Source organism: Rhinopithecus bieti, unplaced genomic scaffold, assembly GCF_001698545.2.
Source record: "Rhinopithecus bieti isolate Rb0 unplaced genomic scaffold, ASM169854v2 scaffold_62762, whole genome shotgun sequence".
Lineage (NCBI taxonomy): Eukaryota > Metazoa > Chordata > Mammalia > Primates > Cercopithecidae > Rhinopithecus > Rhinopithecus bieti.
The window spans coordinates 58,080-75,304 of NW_016823630.1; the positions used below are offsets into that span (position 1 = coordinate 58,080).

Genomic DNA, 17,225 nt, shown 5'->3' on the forward strand with positions numbered 1-17,225 from the left:
CTAGCAAGGTAGGCCAACATTCAAATTCAGGAAATACAGAGAACGCCACAAAGATACTCCTCGAGAAGAGCAACTCCAAGACACATAATTGTCAGATTCACCAAAGTTGAAATGAAGGAAAAAATGTTAAGGGCAGCCAGAGAGAAAGGTCGGGTTATACACAAAGGGAAGCCCATCAGACTAACAGTAGATCTCTCAACAGAAACTCTACAAGCCAGAAGAGAGTGGGGGCCAATATTCAACATTCTTAAAGAAAAGAATTTTCAACCCAGTATTTCATATCCAGCCAAACTAAGTTTCATAACTGAAGGAGAAATAAAATCCTTTACAGACAAGTGAATGCTTAGAGATTTTGTCACCACCAGGCCTGCCCTACAAGAGATCCTGAAGGAAGCACTAAACATGGAAAGGAACAACAGGTACTAGCCATTGCAAAAATATGTCAAAATGTAAAGTCCATTGATGCTAGGAAGAAACTGCATCAAGTAGCGAGCAAAATAACCAGGTAATATCATAATGACAGGATCAAGGGAATCTTTCCACATTTCTTGTTTTTGTCAGGTTTGTCAAAGATCAGATGGCTGTAGATGTGTGGTATTATTTCTGAGGGCTCTGTTCTTTTCCATTGGTCTATAGCTCTGTTTTGGTACCAATACCCTGCTTTCTTAGGCACTATTCCCATGCCAGTGTGAGTGCTTCATATCATTCCCTGTAATCCTTTCAGATCATTCTTTCTCTGGTTCTGGGTAATATTCTCACTTGCATACATTGTTAGTACTGTGATGGATACTCTGCAGGTATCCAGAGTCCTATCTCTGGGCAGCTCCCTCCTCCCTGGTACTCTTTTCTGTGAATTTTAGCCTTCTTGTTCTCCCTGGACTCTCAGCTCCACCTCCTTGTATCATGGAGTTCATCAAGCTCCACCCACCCCCTTCCTCAGCATAGTGGTCTGGAAATTCTCTCAAGGCAGTAAGCTTAGGAAATCATAGAGTTCACATCATTTATTTATCATCTCTCAAGGACCACTGTCCTTCATTAGCTGACATCAGTGTCTTGAAAATCATTATTTCATATATTTTGTGTATTTTTTGTTGTTGTTATTTCAGGTAAGAGGGTAAATCTAGACCTTGTTATTCTATACTAGTCTGAAGTACAAGTCCATCATTTTTAGTTTTGTTCTGTTTGTTTGTTTGGTTTTAAACAATAAATAAATTAGGTCAATCTCTTGGGGACCTTCACTATAAAACATTGTTTTAACCTACTTTATTATACTTCCTATTTTAGAAAACTAAGCCAACAAACACATTTCAAATGTTGATTAGTCAGAAGTTTCACAAAGTTAGGTGGTTCTTACCTTAATTAATCAGAAGAGTAAAGTTTTCTTGTAATAACTCACACAAAATCCATGCTTATTTATAAACAATATCATAATAAAGCTAATATCAAATACAAATAAATCATAGATAGCCTAAGTATTGAAACATTTTAGACATTTATCAAATAATTGGAATACTATAAATTAGCTCAATATTCAGAATTCCCAGAGTCAACATTCTAGCTCCCACATGATTTTTTTGGTGTCTGCTTATTTAGAACACAGGCTGAGTTCACTATGAAGAGCTTCAAATTGAAAAGGTGAGAGCTAATTACATTTCAGTGTTTGTAGTTTTTTCCTTCTCAGTTTTCTTCCATCAAGGCTCTTCAGATCATTGCTGTCAAAGTCTGCCTCCCTCCTTCATTTTTAGCCCAAGATCATATCCTGTTATAGTCTATCTTTGGCATAACTTCTAACTTTTAGTCTTTTATCCACCATTAGTTGGGGTGTGGTTTGCTTGCAAAGAATGCATCATTCCACTATTGTAAGCATGTATGTACATGTAAACAAAACAGAACAAAATCCTTGATAGGATAAATCTCATTGCAACTGATACCATCATAATAAAAATGTTCATATAATAAAGGTTTTTCAGTCTCAAATACTGATTCCATTTATTTTAAGCAATGTTGAATATGCACACACACACACACAAAGAATTTTGTAGGACAGATACAAATGGCTTTCAACTGGTATAAGACGGTGGGTTAAAGTATCAGAAGGACCTGGGTTTCACTTTTGCTCTGCCCTTACTGTGATTCCCTTATCATGTTATTTAATATCTCTGAGCATCAATTTCCTCATTGGTAAAATGTAGACAATTATAATTTTATTAAGAAAAATTATCTAAAAGTTGAATAAGGTTAAAAGGGTATGACATGAACTTTCAAAATTTTACCAGAGCACTGACAGGTGCTAAAATTTACTTTATTATCTAGGGAATGTACCTGTGTTTGACCTTCTATTTTCTATTTGATTAGAATTTAGATGATCTGAAGTTATGTTAATTCATAAATTTCTATCCAATAGAAAAGATAATATCAAATACTGTGGTTTTATTTCTTTGAAGGATATTAACTAGTTTTAAATGTACCCTCAAAATCTTATTTAACACTCTTTTTTCCCTCAAAATGTCTATAAATACCAGATTCCTCAAAATGGTCTTGGAATTAGTTTAATCTTGTAATGGTTCCAATCATTAATGAGTTAAATGATTGTTCGGTATGTTTTCATTCCATATTTATACAACATTCATGTTTTAACTTGTTAAAATTATACTTTAACTGTACTTATAGCATAAAGTTATGATAATTAAATAAAATAATATAAAGTAATTAATAAGGCCCTGACACATTTTAAGCAATGAATGTTAACTATGGTTATTATCTATTATTAAATGAACTTTGGTCCACAGGAAATAAAAAAAAATATATGCCACACTTCACCTATAGATACCCATGAGGATAAAACAAAATAAATAAAACAAAGAGAATATTGATCTCCTTTGGGACTTTTGAGTCTTCCAGTGTCTAGCCCAAGGAATCAAGTTTTGAATCAGTAGCCATTTTCATGGATGATGCTGGGACTTATATTTATTGGGATACATAATCATAAACAGAATAAATATTCTGTCTCATAAAGAAAAAGAAATATAATTTTCCCAATTCACATGACTGATCATAGATAAAATAGCTAAAAATTGATCAAAGTAGAAATTAATATTTTTCCTTTAAAGTCCTGCCTTGATATACCCAACTGCTATCTTTCATTTTATTCCCTTTAATTTTAATGGGTTATCCCCTGATTTTTTTCCAAAAGTTTTTTGTTTTTTTTTAGACAGAGTCCTGTTCAGTCGCCCAGGCTGGAGTGCAGTGGCGCTATCTTGGCTCACTGCAACCTCCACCTCCCAGGCTCAACCTCCCGAGTAGCTGGGATTACAGGCACCTGTCACCACACCCAGCTAACTTTTGTATTTTTAGTAGAGACGGGGTTTCACCATGTTGGTCAGGCTGGTCTTGAACTCCTCACCTCAGGTGATCTGCCTGTCTCAGCCTCCCAGAATGCTGGGATTATAGGTGTGAGCCTCTGCACCTGGCCTTTCCAAAAGTTTTGAATAGCTATATCCTTTACATCTTCATGTGATTTCAACAACTGCTAAATACAGTGGTGGCTTCCCTCCAAAAAAATTGTCCCCTAAAAGAAAGTAAAAAATAAGAGGGATGCATGAAATTTCTCCAGTTTCATTATGATTTTGGTTCCTGTTTATGCTCAAATAACTTTCTCGGATTATAAATCCTCAAAAAGAACTCAGTCAATTTTAGGTTTTGGGGGTTTGCTTATTTTTTAGATGCTGGCCCAGGAGTTAAATCAGCTTTGGCTCAGAACCAATTGAATTGAATCAACTGAATAATTGAATAAACATTGAAACAGCACTCCAGAAGCAATTCTTCTCCATACTGATGTCTAAAGAACAATGAAAAAGCATCTATAGAAACAAATACAAGTACTGGAGCTCAAAATTTCCACATACAAATGAAACTGGAATTTACTCTGCACTGTATACAAAACCAGAGCTTGGGTCATCAACTATTTTTTAAATACCTTCAAACATTGAAACACAATGCAGGAACCTACTTAATTCATTTTAAAAAGCAAATAAATGAATATAGAGACTTACATCAATGTTAAACATGCAGCTGTTGTTCAGTTCCAGTGAACCGAAGAAGTGTGCACTGAACTTAAAATAAAATGAAGACACATAATATATGAGGTACTGAAGTGCTCTTTACATTTGCAGAGCTAGGTTATGCTTCCAGACAAGTTCAGACACACATGTACATAGATACACACATAGTTGTGTATATGCGCATGCATTTATACATATGCGTAATATATGTATATATATTCACACACACATTTCCTAACCAAAAAGGAAAGGCTTATTGTTTTCGTGTTGAGCCTTTGAAACAAGAGATTAGCACTGAGCAAGTGGAGAAATTAGAGTGGAAATAGCCATCATTCAACATTACTCCCAGATCCTTGCTACTCAAAATGTCATCCCTGGCTTAGCAGCAACAGTATCACCGGGCAACTAGCTAGAAATGAGGAACCTCATGCTCCACCCACACCTCTCAGAACAGAACCTAAGTTTTTACCAGATTGCCTAATTTATGTGCCCAAATTAAAGTCTGAGAAGTGCTGCCCTGGATATGTGCTGTCCATTACCAAAGTTACTAGCCACATGTATCTATTCAGCTATTGAAGTGTACTTATTGAGACTGAGAGATTGCATTTTAAAATTTAATTAATTAAAATTTAAAAACTCATACTCAATTCAGTTATTGGAATACTTTTCAATATGTTTGGAACAACTTGGGTACATGAATCTAAATGCAGATAAGTATTTCTGGTGAAAATATAGCATCCAAATTGAGAAGTACTGCAAGCATAAAATACACACCAGATTTCAAAGACTTAGTATAAAAACATTTACATAAAATATGTCATTGAAAATTTTATGATTACAGGTTAAAATGATAAAATTTCAGATATGTTGGGTTACATTAAATATGTTCTTAAAATTCATGTGCTTCTCTTTTACTTTTCAAATGTGACTACTAGGAAACTGCAGCTCACATTCTATTTCTACTGGACAGCATTTCTTTCGATCCATGGTTCTCAAATGTAAAATTACTGGTGCTTGGCTCCCACTCCCAGATATTCTGGTAAAATTGGTCTGGGGTTGAACTGAGCATTGGTATTTTTAAACTCTCCCTGGTGATTCCATTGAGTTTCCAAAGTTTGAGAACCACCACCCTGGATTAATAATAGATTCATTAATTCTGACTGATAAATAATGGCCTCATAAAGTCTTTATATCTTTTGGGAACTCCCATCATTCTTCAACTAAAATATAGAGCTGGGAAAGTAGTACCATTTCTTAAGTAAAGATCAAAAGGCTGGAAGTCTGGGTGATATTATTCTCCTTCAACTTCAGGCAGAGTTAAATAAACCCAACCAGATGAAAATCAATGTTTTTCAATATCTTCAGAAACTGGTCACCGGTTATTTCAGCAGTTCATTTCTATATCTAATGTAGTGGATCTCAGACTTCTGTGCATTTAGAATAATCTCCTGGATAGTTTGTTCAAAAGCAGATTGCTGGGCCTTAGTGAGTCACAGGAGTTCTGGGGTAGGGTGACCAAGTGTCTTGATTTGCCTGGGACTTTCCTGGGAATTGCTCAGTCCTGGGCAAAGAGGGGCAGTGGATCACCCTAACCCAGGGAAGTGCATCACTAACAAGCAGTCCAGGTGATACTTCTGAGCACAGTTTGAGAACTACTTCTAGAAACACAGGCTCTCAAATACTTTTTTAGTGACGCTCTTTTTGGATTAACCAACTGTCCTAGGAACACAACCAACGAAGTTATACAAATAACCAGTTCAGCAAACAACTGATTGTGGAAATTGTTCTAATCCAATTAAGCATGTCATCAAATTGTTTTAAAGTGTATGAAAGAATTATAAAGAGATCGCCCTGACAGCCTTGATGGGAACAATTCCATTGTCAGAAATTTAGCAGATTGGGACCAGGGAAGCAAAGTAAGTATGTGGCTAGAAGTCATGTCAACACTGAGTTTGAATCACAGCTTCTGCCATTTGCTAGCTGTGTAACTTTCAGGAAGTTCCTTAACCTCTTTTTACCTCAGTGTTTTCATCTATAAAAGATGAATAATTTATACTTACACTGAAGGTTAAGGATGAGAATGAGAAATAATGCATTACATCAGATGAATTCCAGCTGAGGGACATTCTACTACATACCTGACCAGCACACTTCAAAGCTGTCAAGGTCATCCAAAAGAGGGAAAGTCTGAGAAATTGTCACAGCCAAGAAGAGCCCAAAGAGACATGATAATCAAATGTAATGTGGCATCCTAGATGAGATCCTGAACCAGAAAATGTATATTAGGTAAAAACTAAGGAAATCTGAATAAATCTTGGGTGTTGGTTAATATTATTGTATCAAAATTGGTTTATTGCTTGTGACAAATGTACCACACTAATGTAAGATGTTAATAAAAGAACAAAATGGGGGTAGGGTAAATGGAAACTCTCTGTATATCTTTGTAGCTTTTCTATAAATCTAAAACTATTCTGAATTTAAAAGCTTACTACCCCCAAAAAAGTGCCTAGCATAGTAGTGCCCAGGCCAGAAGTACACACTTAACAACTGTTGTTACTATTTTTGTGAATTGTACATTAGAAATGATGCTAACAAGAAGAACATCAGCTTGATTCAACATCTTTAGGAGGAACTATGAGCTTGAAACCCTTGGACATCAGAGTTGGGAGAAGAGGACAAAAGGCAAAATGAATGGGCATGAAGACCCCCAACCATGTTACTTCTGATTGACTTTCTTGCTGGCATTATTCAAATTCTGTACTTATTTTATTCATTCATCTGTTCTCTACTTTGAGCCCAACCTCTCCTACCTCTGCCCTAGAATATAAGTTTCTTGGAGGCAGAGACTTTGTGCGTCTTTGTCACTTCTGTATCCACCATACCCAGCACAGCACCTAACATAGCATGCAAATTTTATCTGAATTTACTACACTGAATGAAACGATTCCATTGGCCATCAAAGGGCAGAGGCAAACACTCTGGACTGGAGCTATAATCCTTTTTATACATGTTTTCTTCTCCTAGCTTCCTTGTAGCTCCCCACCTTTCAAAAAAAGAAAAGCAAACAAATATCATCACCACTCCACTGACCAAGTAATTTACTTTAGGGAAAGAAAAGACTTCAACATTTGGGTCCAGATTTGCTCTCGTACGTTCTAGCTTACATTTGCAAATATGGATGACATGACTGAAACAGAAATGTCTTGGTAATTACTTGTGCTATATCACACCTCGTGTTTTCTACTCAATTTAAGCCTCACAAAAGTTTTGTTACATAAGCATGGCAGATGTTTTACCTCCACTATAAAATAGATATAAAATATAAAGCTTTATATAAAAGAGATATAAAATTTTCATACGAAAAGACTATTTTATAAAAGATGTTTTAAAAAAGAAGGAAGGAATTTAAGGTGGCATCATCATTTACCCAGCTAATTCACGGGGATTATATTATTCAGCTGGGGCTGCCATAACAAAATCCCACACAGTGGTTTAAAAAACAGACATGTATTTTCTCACAGTTCTGGAGGCTGAAAGTACAAGATCAAGGTGCAAGTAGGGTTGGTTTCTGGTGAGCCCTCTTTCCTCAGATCACTGTACTCTCCATGGTCCTTTGTGTGTGGAGAGAGCGAGTTACAAGCCCTGGTGTCTACTCTTATAAGGACACCAGTCCTCACCAGTCCTATCGGATTAGGGCCCCACTCTTAATGACCTGATTTGACTTTAATTACCTCTTTAAAGGCCCTATCTCCAACACAGTCACATTAAGGGTAAGGCTTTTCAACATATGAATTTGAGGGGACACAATCCAGCCTATCACCAGAATGTTCTCTGACAACGGGCAGAAGGGTTAACAGGATGAGCAAGGAGGAGCTAACACTTATTGAACAGGGAGGAACTAACCATTAAACCAGGGGTCAGCAAACTACGGCCTTTGGACCAAAGTTGAGGGCCACCTTCAGGTTGTAAATAAATTTTCATTGGAGCACAGCCACATCCATTCATTTACACATTGTCTGTGGCTGCTTTCATGTAGAGTTCAGTAATTGCCATGGAGTCTGTGGCCTACAAAGTCCAAAATATTTACTCTGGCCCTTCACAGAATAAATGTTCTGACTCCTGAGTTAGATCAATATATGAGTGTTCATTTTCTCCATGAGATAATGCCGTAAAGTCAGTGTTCCTATCACTTCACCGATGAAGCAGTGGAGGCTCTGAGAGATGACGTGATATCCACATCACACAGCTGACAGAGCACCCAGAGTTGTAGCTCCATGACTCCAAAGGGTGCCCTTTCCAGGGCACCTCACCTCTGGGCCCAGGGCTCTTCTCCTAGGCTCAGAATGGTGTGTGGATATGGCTGCCAGACTGTGGCCTAGGTAAGTCAGTCCATCTGTACAATGGCTTCCTACAATCCTCTCAGCCTCGAAGATCAAGGATAATTGTCATTCAGACCAGAATGTCCCACCGTTTCCATTCACACCTTATCAGCAGTTGACTATAGCTATTTTTGGCCCTTGTTTCTTGAAATTTTATTTTGTTTCAGTTTACGTTTTATGCTGGGGCATGTGTTTTATATGATTAAGATTTACATAGAAAGCAGATCATTTGCATTAGTGAGTCTTGCAAATAATATGTAGACCTTAAGCGGTTTCTAGGGATAATTTTGGGACTTTTAGCCCCAAATGCAATTGTTGGTCCTTTTCATTATTAAACAGAATGTTTCCGTTTCATTTCAGCATTCAATATTGAACTCCTGGTGCTTTCCTTATTGTAGGAATAAAAGAAGAATGTGATTACAACTCAGGTTCCTCTTTACAGGCATTTGTCAATAGAAAACAGTTCCAAGATCCTCTTTGAGTTAGTAGAGGCATTTCCCAAATTATTTACACAAGAATCCAGAGCTTTTTCATTAGGCCTATGTTAGAATATAAGGAAGCAAAACAGCAATTGGGATTAATTTTACTATTGGCTAATGGATCACTTCCTGTTTCCAGCTTGTTGATCTTCCTGTCCATACAGACAAATGATTTGCCTGGAGATTCATGCTGCTTTTGTCTGTTCGGCATCATTTCCTCTGAGGAACATCCTCTCCCCCATTTCAGGTGGTCCCAGGTGGGCTGTCAATCACAACACACCAGACCCAGTCAATCATATTGCCTCACCTCCCCAGACACAGTAATTGATCCAGGGGAAAGAATGTGACCCAGTCAGAGCAAATTCCCCCAAAAGTTAAAGAAGTTAGGAGAGAGGCCTTCACACTAAGTGGCATCAGGCCAAGAGATGGAGGCAGAGTGCCTGAATCCAGCCCTTCCTGACGCTTTACCCACTCCTGGACTTCCTAAGAGTGTGATCCCAAAATTTCTTTTCCTGCTTAAGCTGACTCAAGCTGGACTTCTCACTCAAAATCCAAAATGTCCTCACTAATATAATATGCTTCCAGGTTTTCTGAGTGTCCCTCAGAAACATGTGTCAGCAACTTCCAGAGGACATAGGGCACTGAGCACTGGGATCCATGGGTCCTTATCCTAGCTGCAATCTTAGAGCCCTTAGGCTATCCCTATGCCAAGTTGGAGAGCTTTTGAAATGGAGAGCCTATTACACAGGGGATGCAACATGATTTCATGGATATATTTATGTCTTACGCACAAAAGTGCATTCTAGACTTGCTTTTTAAGTTCCATAACTCTTTGTCCTCTTTGGCCCTTCCTGGAGTGGAAGCAGAACAAATTATTGTGCTGGTAACACTTTTTTTTTTCTTTTTTTTTGAGATGGAGTCTCGCTCTGTCACCCAGGCTGGAGTACAGTGGTGCGATCTCAGCTCACTGCAACCTCCACCTCCCGAGTTCAAGCGATTCTCCTACCCCAGCCTCCCGAGTAGCTGGGATTACAGGTGCATGCCACCAGGCCTGGCTTTTTTTTTTTTTTTAGTAGAGATGGAGTTTCATCATTTTGCCCAGGGTGATCTTGAACTCCTGACCTCAGGTGATCTGCCCACCTCAGCCTCCCAAAGTGCTGGGATTGCAGGCATGAGCCACCACACCCGGCTGCTGATGTCACTTTATTGGCAATCTTGGGAAGGAAAAAAACACCAAGTAGAAGTAGCAACAGGACCCCTAACATTGATATTGCTTGATGACTGGGCTGGCCAACGTCTGGTGCCAGGACCCCTATCCTACAACCGAGGGAATCTGGAAGGAGAAATAAAGCCCACAGCATGCCACCAAGTGGCTGCAATATTACTCTTGCAGTGAAGATACTTTTTCTCCTTTGTTGTCCATAGTGTGCTTTTCTAAACCTATCCAAACTCCCTCTCACTAGATTCCTTAACTGTCACTTGAAGTGTTATCTATGACTCAGAATTTCCTAAGATAAACTCTATAACCTCCCTCCTTTCCTCAGAAAACTGAGGCCTACCCACACCAACCAAAACTCTGATCCAAGTGGCTGTGAGATGTCTGAATGCTGTTTAAACTGTGCACTTACATGTGTTTGCAGGTAGTGATAAATAAGAACTCTTTTTTGTTGTCGTGCTTATTCAGTTTAACTTGGCTTCCTCTGCTTCAGACAGAAGGGAACCGAAGTAAATTCTTAAGACACACAAGCAAAGAAAGTTCTTTGCGCTGAAGGCGGTTCGCCAAGGTGCTAATTCCATCTTTGGTAGGTTTCTCCCAGGACTGTGTTCCTCATCCAGGAATTTCCCTAAGCTTGATGGTTCACACGTCCAAATTCCAGCTTTGAATAAATAAACCAGCTGAAGTGCTCAATTGCCTCAGGGATTAGCAGAGCAGTTCACGAACTTCCATCGCCCCCCAGTGGCAATTATTTGGATCTTTATGTTAGGGATTTTCTTATGCTTAAAATTTAGGTTATCGTTCTCCTCTCCAAAGTTGTTTAAGTTTTTGTTTGTTTGTTTGTTTAATTCTCACATTGAAGGTTATGAAGTATTTGTGTGGAGGTATGTTGGTAATGTCAAATTAATGGCTTCTGGGTCACCGGGTCATAGATGGATAAGATGTAGTACCTGCTTTCATGGTTCTAAGTGAAAGACTGATTTTTCAACCTGGTCTCTATTCTGAGACTCCATCCTGACAGATGGTGGAAATAAGCAGCACCAAATCACTAAATCCAGAAAGGACTCTCAGTGGGTGGCATCAAGGTAATCTAGAGAGCCAGTTAGCCTTGGTTGCCTAGAGATGAGAACTCAGCCAGCCACAGTGATAGTATCTACTCCGAAAAACAAGATACAGACTATGTGAGATTCCAAAATAAAAGCAGAAACTGTGTTGAGGGAGAAAGCTTATATACATATGAAATAGCCAAGGAACACTTTTCTAGCATAATAAGTTCATAAATTCATGCAACATACAGTCAATGATTTTTGATGGATAGCATAAAGTACTTCACCTTGTTTTATAGAAAAGGAAGAAGTGGAATTTAGGAAAGTTCAGACTGGAGAAGCTTATCTTCAACTCAGAAAAGGGAAGGTTCTTGCCTCCCTGCCCACAATGGAGGTAGTACTTAAGCTTATTTTTCAGATCATAGCAAATTTCTTTGGTTCACCACCTGCCATGCTCCACCCCCAAACCCCTTTTAAATTGAAGGCCAGGTTTGTAGTCCTTTAAGTAATACTAACTCAGCTCTAAATTCCTACACACCAAACAGTCCTGCCAATGCTAAATCCTGAGTGAAAGTGTTTGTCCTTCAGCTTCCTTTACTCAGAATTTGTCTCCTTTCCAGCCAGAACATTCTCCTTCCCTGGCCACCCCTCTCCCCTTGGCTTTGGAAGGCAAACTTTACCTAATCCCTTTTGTTTAAGAATCCTAAATCTTAGTGGTTTAAGGGCCTTAGTATTAGTACACACAAGCACACATATATACATTTAAGAACACAGAATGTTTTATTATCAGCTCACTGTATTTTGTATAATATTTTGTATAATATTTGTTTAATAAATTCACCCTTAAAGTATAAGCCTTTGTCAGTTAGGCCTGGCCTCCCCATCTCCTGGACCCCAAGGTCTTATTCACTTCAATCTCCCAGTCCATGGTCCATGGAATATCAAGTTTCCCTGAATTATATGTTACTCCTTATGGACTTAGGCTCCCATGGTCACTTCCGCCTCTGGACTCCTCTCTCTGCTTGTGCTGGCTCAGTTTACATTGACCTAGAGGGGAAACTCTACCCCTTTATCATCTTCTATGAAAACCCATTCACTAAATTACTTGCTGATTTTGTAAAACACTCACAACAAAATAGAGATATATGGATACTTCCTACACATGACAAAAAACTTTATGCCAATCTAAAAGTTCACAAAATGCTTAATGGATAAACACTAGACATCTTTTCACAAAAATTAGGAATATCTACTGCTACTTTTATTTAACATTTTGCTGGAAAGTCTTAGCCCATGCAGGAGAAAGAAATTAGAGGTATTAGGCTGGGCGCAGGGGCTCACACCTGTAATCCCAGCACTTTGAGAGGCCGAGGTGGGTGGATTGCCTGAGGTCAGGAGTTCAAGACCAGCCTGGCCAACATGGTGAAATACCATCTCTACTAAAAAAAAAAAAAAAAAAAAAAAAAATTAGCTGGGTGTGGTGGCAGGCACCTGTAATCCCACCTACTTGGGAGGCTGAGATAGGAGGATCACTTGAACTTGGGAGGTGGAGGTTGCAGTGAGCCGAGATCGTGCCATTACACTCCAGCCTGGGCAACAAGAGCGAGACTTCGTCTCAAAAGAAAAGAAAAGAAATTGGAGGCATTAAAGTTGGACAGGAGGAAGTAAAATCATTATTAGTTGAGATTATATGAAATAATCCCTGGAAAATCCAAAATAAACACACAAACATTAAGACTAAAGACAAGAGAATCCAAAACATAGCAGAGCATAAAATGGATTTAGTCATTGGAGCTTGTCTTTAGTCCATTTTGTGTTACTACAGCAAAATACCTGAGGCTGGGTAGTTTATAAAGAAAAGAGGTTTGCTTGGCTTACAGTTCTACAGGCTGTTCAAGAAGCATGGAACCAGCATCTTCTCAGCTTCTGGTGAGGGCTTTCATGTTGAGTCAGACATAGCAGAGAAGGTCAAAGGCGAACCAGGTACATGTGAAGAGAAAGTAAACATGAGGGGGATCCTCACTTTGTAACAATCCTGCTCTTTCTGGAACTAATCCATTCCCCTTAGAATTAATCCAGTCTCACGAGAGTGAGAACCCACTACCATAAGAAAGTCACCAAGTCATTCATGAAGGATTTGCCCCATGACCCAGACACCTTCCATTAGGCCCCAGCTCCCAGCACTGCCACACTGGGGATCAAATTTCAAAATTAGCTTTGATGGGGACAAACAAGTCATATTAATACCATAGCACAGCTATACCTTATTCCTTTCACCAGGATAAGTTTCAAATATATAAATGGTTTAAAGGAAAAAGTATAATTTTTTTAATTGAAGAAACTTGGGAGAATTTAGGACTTAAAGAAAATGTTTTTAATTATGCCACAACATCCAGAAATCATAGATTATAAAATTAAGATCCATAAAAACTACTCAAAGCAAAACTTAGCAGAAGCAAAACAAAAAAAAAGAGATAATTTTAAAATATTCTAACCTCATAGTGTAGAAGAAAGGTTAATTTCCTTATAAAGAATGTCTACAAATCAATTTTTTAAAAAAGCAATACACTGTGTTGATGAAGGTGTGGAAAAACAGGCACTCTCATCCACTCCTGAGGGAAGGTACAAGTGGTGCAACCACCTATCCTGGGTCATTTAGAAGTGACTATCAAAGTTTTAAAGGCACATTCCCTTTGACCCAGTCATTTTAATTCTAGGTATTACAAAGATATGCTCACACAGTGTGAAAAATGATGTAAGCACAATATTATTCACTGTAGTATTGTTGTAATAGGAAAGTATTGGAAATAACATAAATTTAGTTCATTAGTAAGGGACCACTTACATAAATTGTATTAATCTATATGATGGAATAGTGTACATGTCCTAAATAAAAACAAAATGGAACACTGTATGTACTGATATGAAAAATTGTATTTTAATTATTGAATCTGTTAAATAAAAGAAAGATGGATATGGAAAACCTCCAAGATATTTTAGTGTGAAGAATAACAGTTAAATCCCTATGTAAAGTACGCTCACTATTTTGTGTTTTAAAAAATGGGGTCCCCCAAAGCACATTTCTTTGAAAACTGCATTTCATGTTGTGGTGGTGAGAGAATGGTTTGTCAACTTGTCTTTTGTGGGTTTAATCTTTCAATCCCACTTTACAATGAGTCCAAACCACTCAGAGAGCTTTCCCTTCCTTCCTCTAAAGCCACTCATGCCTTGCCTTATTGACTTTCCTTCTATTACTCCTATTTTCTCCCATTTATTAATTCACAATGCTTAGAATAAAAAATAAAACTGCCAAGGAGGAAGGAATTTAGGTTGGCTAGTGAAGCATTCTCTTCCTAATAGGAAAGCCAAACTAAAGTCATGAAGTTCTTTGGTAAATTTGGAATGAGAGCAAAGAAAACCAAAGCCTTGAAGGATTTTACCATCCATTTTTATGGCTTAACATCCAAGCAAACCTGATAACTTACTTTTTCTTATCTGCAACCAGCTCTTTCTTGAGTTCTAATTCTGTGTTCTGAACTGCCTCTTGGATTTCACTGCCTAGATAACCATTATCATCTCAAGTGCAATGTGTCTAAACTGAACTCATCTTGCCCCTAACCCTAAATATTTCTCAAAGTCAGCAGCCATTTTTTTACTCCTCTCTTATTTGCTTCACCTTAGCTTTCTCTTTATGCAGTAAGGTGGTAATTTCAGACAACTGTAATCTACCATGCTTCTCCTTTTTAAAAGAATAAGTATGTCAGAAGGTCTTTGGTTACAGTTTATGCTTTAAAAATTGGAGGGCAAATCCAATACGCACTGGAAATTTCATTAACATAACCCCATGGTTTGTCCATTTCTCTCTACCATTAGTAACCAAATCCACTACTAATTATTTTGATAGGGAAGAAAACATGAAATTCCTCACTCCTCTAGGCAAGACTATACTGATGTCTCCTGCCTATGTGGGTGGTGACTCACATGGCTCTCCAGAGCTCCTCCCCACAGCAATGTTCACTTCAGCCATTCTTACCAGTGCTATTCCCATCTTTTTCGGCACACCATGTTAAATCTAGTGACACATAAAGGCCCACTTGTGGCAACAACTGGATCAGCAACTTAATCTTAATAACTTCAATAATAATAATTGTTTTCACCACTTGAAAATAGCAAGTCCCCGCCCCCACTTCTGCTTCTGAATGACTGTGTGTATTGGTTCAGGGTAGAAAGAAGAGACAATGAGTTATAGTCCCAGTGTAGTTACATAATGCACACTACATGCCAGTATGTTTGCATTTGTGTATATACACATATATTGAGCAAGCTGAGAAAGTAGAAGCCCATGCTCTAGCTGCCAGGTATCAAGGAGAGGAAGTTTCTGGCCTTTGGTTTTCCAAGAATAGGGTCTCTTCTCTTTAATATTATTGACATTTGGGGCCAGATAAGTCTTTGTTGCTAGAGTTGGCCTTTGCATTGTAGGATGCTTAGCAGAATGCCAGACTTCTATCCACTTGATTTCAGTAGCAACCACTACCCTCAGTATGACAACCGAAAATGTCTCCAGATATTGTCAAATACCCCCAGGATAGGGACAGCAAAATCAGCCCTAGTTGAGAAGCACTGTCATAGAGGGAATCAGGGCCCTATCTCCTGTCAAATCTCATACCTGCTGAATTCCCCAGCATGAGAAGAGGCTGGGCAATCTCCCTGCTGGCATTCATCAAATAATAGTCTTAAGTTTTCTGAATTGACCCCATTGCAGGCCCACTCAGACCACCTTGGCAGGTATCAAGGAAAGACCAGTCTTAAATAAGTACAGCTATAAATTAAAGAAACTTTCTCAAAAAGCAATGCTCTGTATACACCTGGAGACATGAAACCAGGGTTCCTATAAGAAATTGGGAGTGATTCGTCATATAAGGTAGTCATCCACAATCAGCGAATTGATTCAATTTTTTTTTTGAGACAGAGTCTCACTCTGTCACCCAAGCTGGATTGCAATGGCATGGTCTCGGCTCACTGCAACCTCCGCCTCCCGAGTTCAAGCAATGCTCCCACCTCAGCCCCCCAAGTAGCTGGGGCTACAGGTGCATGCCACCACACCCAGCTAATTGTTGTATTTTTAGTAGAGATGGGGTTTTGCTATGTTGGCCAGGCTGGTCTTGAACTCCTGACCTCGTGATCTGCCCGTCTTGCCCTCCCAAAGTGCTGGGATTACAGGCGTGAGCCACCGCACCCAGCCAATTAATTCAATTTTTAGAAGTCTATGTGAAGAAACCCTCGACTCTCATCAAAACACAAAAAACCTTGGGACTTACCAATTAGTAATAATATATCCTTTGAAGTTATTACAATGGTTGTGAGAATAATAAACAGAATGATAACCTCTGGCCATCTCTAATTTTACTGGCAATAAATCCCTTTAAGGAAAAGCAGTGTTTATTTCCAAGAGTAAGAGGCAACCCCGGCCTTTGATGTAGACATGGTCCCTCTGAGTACACATGTGATGAATCCTGGCAGACTCCATGGAACACAGACCTGTAAGGGGGGAGGGGGGTCTCCTAGCTATATCTTAGGAACTTACCTTCATTCATTTAGGCCTTAGCAAAGATCACAGTCTATGAAGTTCATGGGCAGTGCTGGCATAGAACCAAGTGAAGGTCACCAGGCGTAACTAGAGAGTGGTGAAGAGCAAAGTTGAGAAAAACAAGCTATCTCTATTATCAGATCAAATAATTCTTCTTTTTAAAAACCCTTCCATGGCTTCACATTTAAATTAAAAGAAAATGTAACTTCCTCCTCACGGCCTATGGCATGATCCAGCCCCAACATCACCTCCTACTATTCTGCCCCCAACTCATTCTGTGTGGGCCACACTGGTCTTTCCCTGTTCCTTCTGATCTCAGAACATTTTACCATGGAATTCTCATTGTCTGGACCACTCTTTGCATTGATCTTTACATGGCTGGGTCCTTCTCAACATTCAGGTCTCAGCTAAAATGTCACCCTTTGAGAGGTCTTTGCTGACAACTATATCTGAGAAG

The 17,225-nt window shown here is 38.7% G+C and overlaps 1 long non-coding RNA gene across 1 annotated transcript in view; it reads right to left on the reverse strand.

The window, feature by feature from the left end:
* LOC108521717 (uncharacterized) overlaps positions 1 to 17,225 on the reverse strand; it is a 57,905-nt gene that overhangs the window by 36,900 nt on the left and 3,780 nt on the right. The window contains exons 2-3 of the long non-coding RNA XR_001883254.1: positions 16,766 to 16,855; positions 4,053 to 4,107 (exon numbers count right to left, since the gene is read on the reverse strand). This is a non-coding gene — a long non-coding RNA (uncharacterized LOC108521717). The remainder of the gene's footprint in view (positions 1 to 4,052; positions 4,108 to 16,765; positions 16,856 to 17,225) is intronic.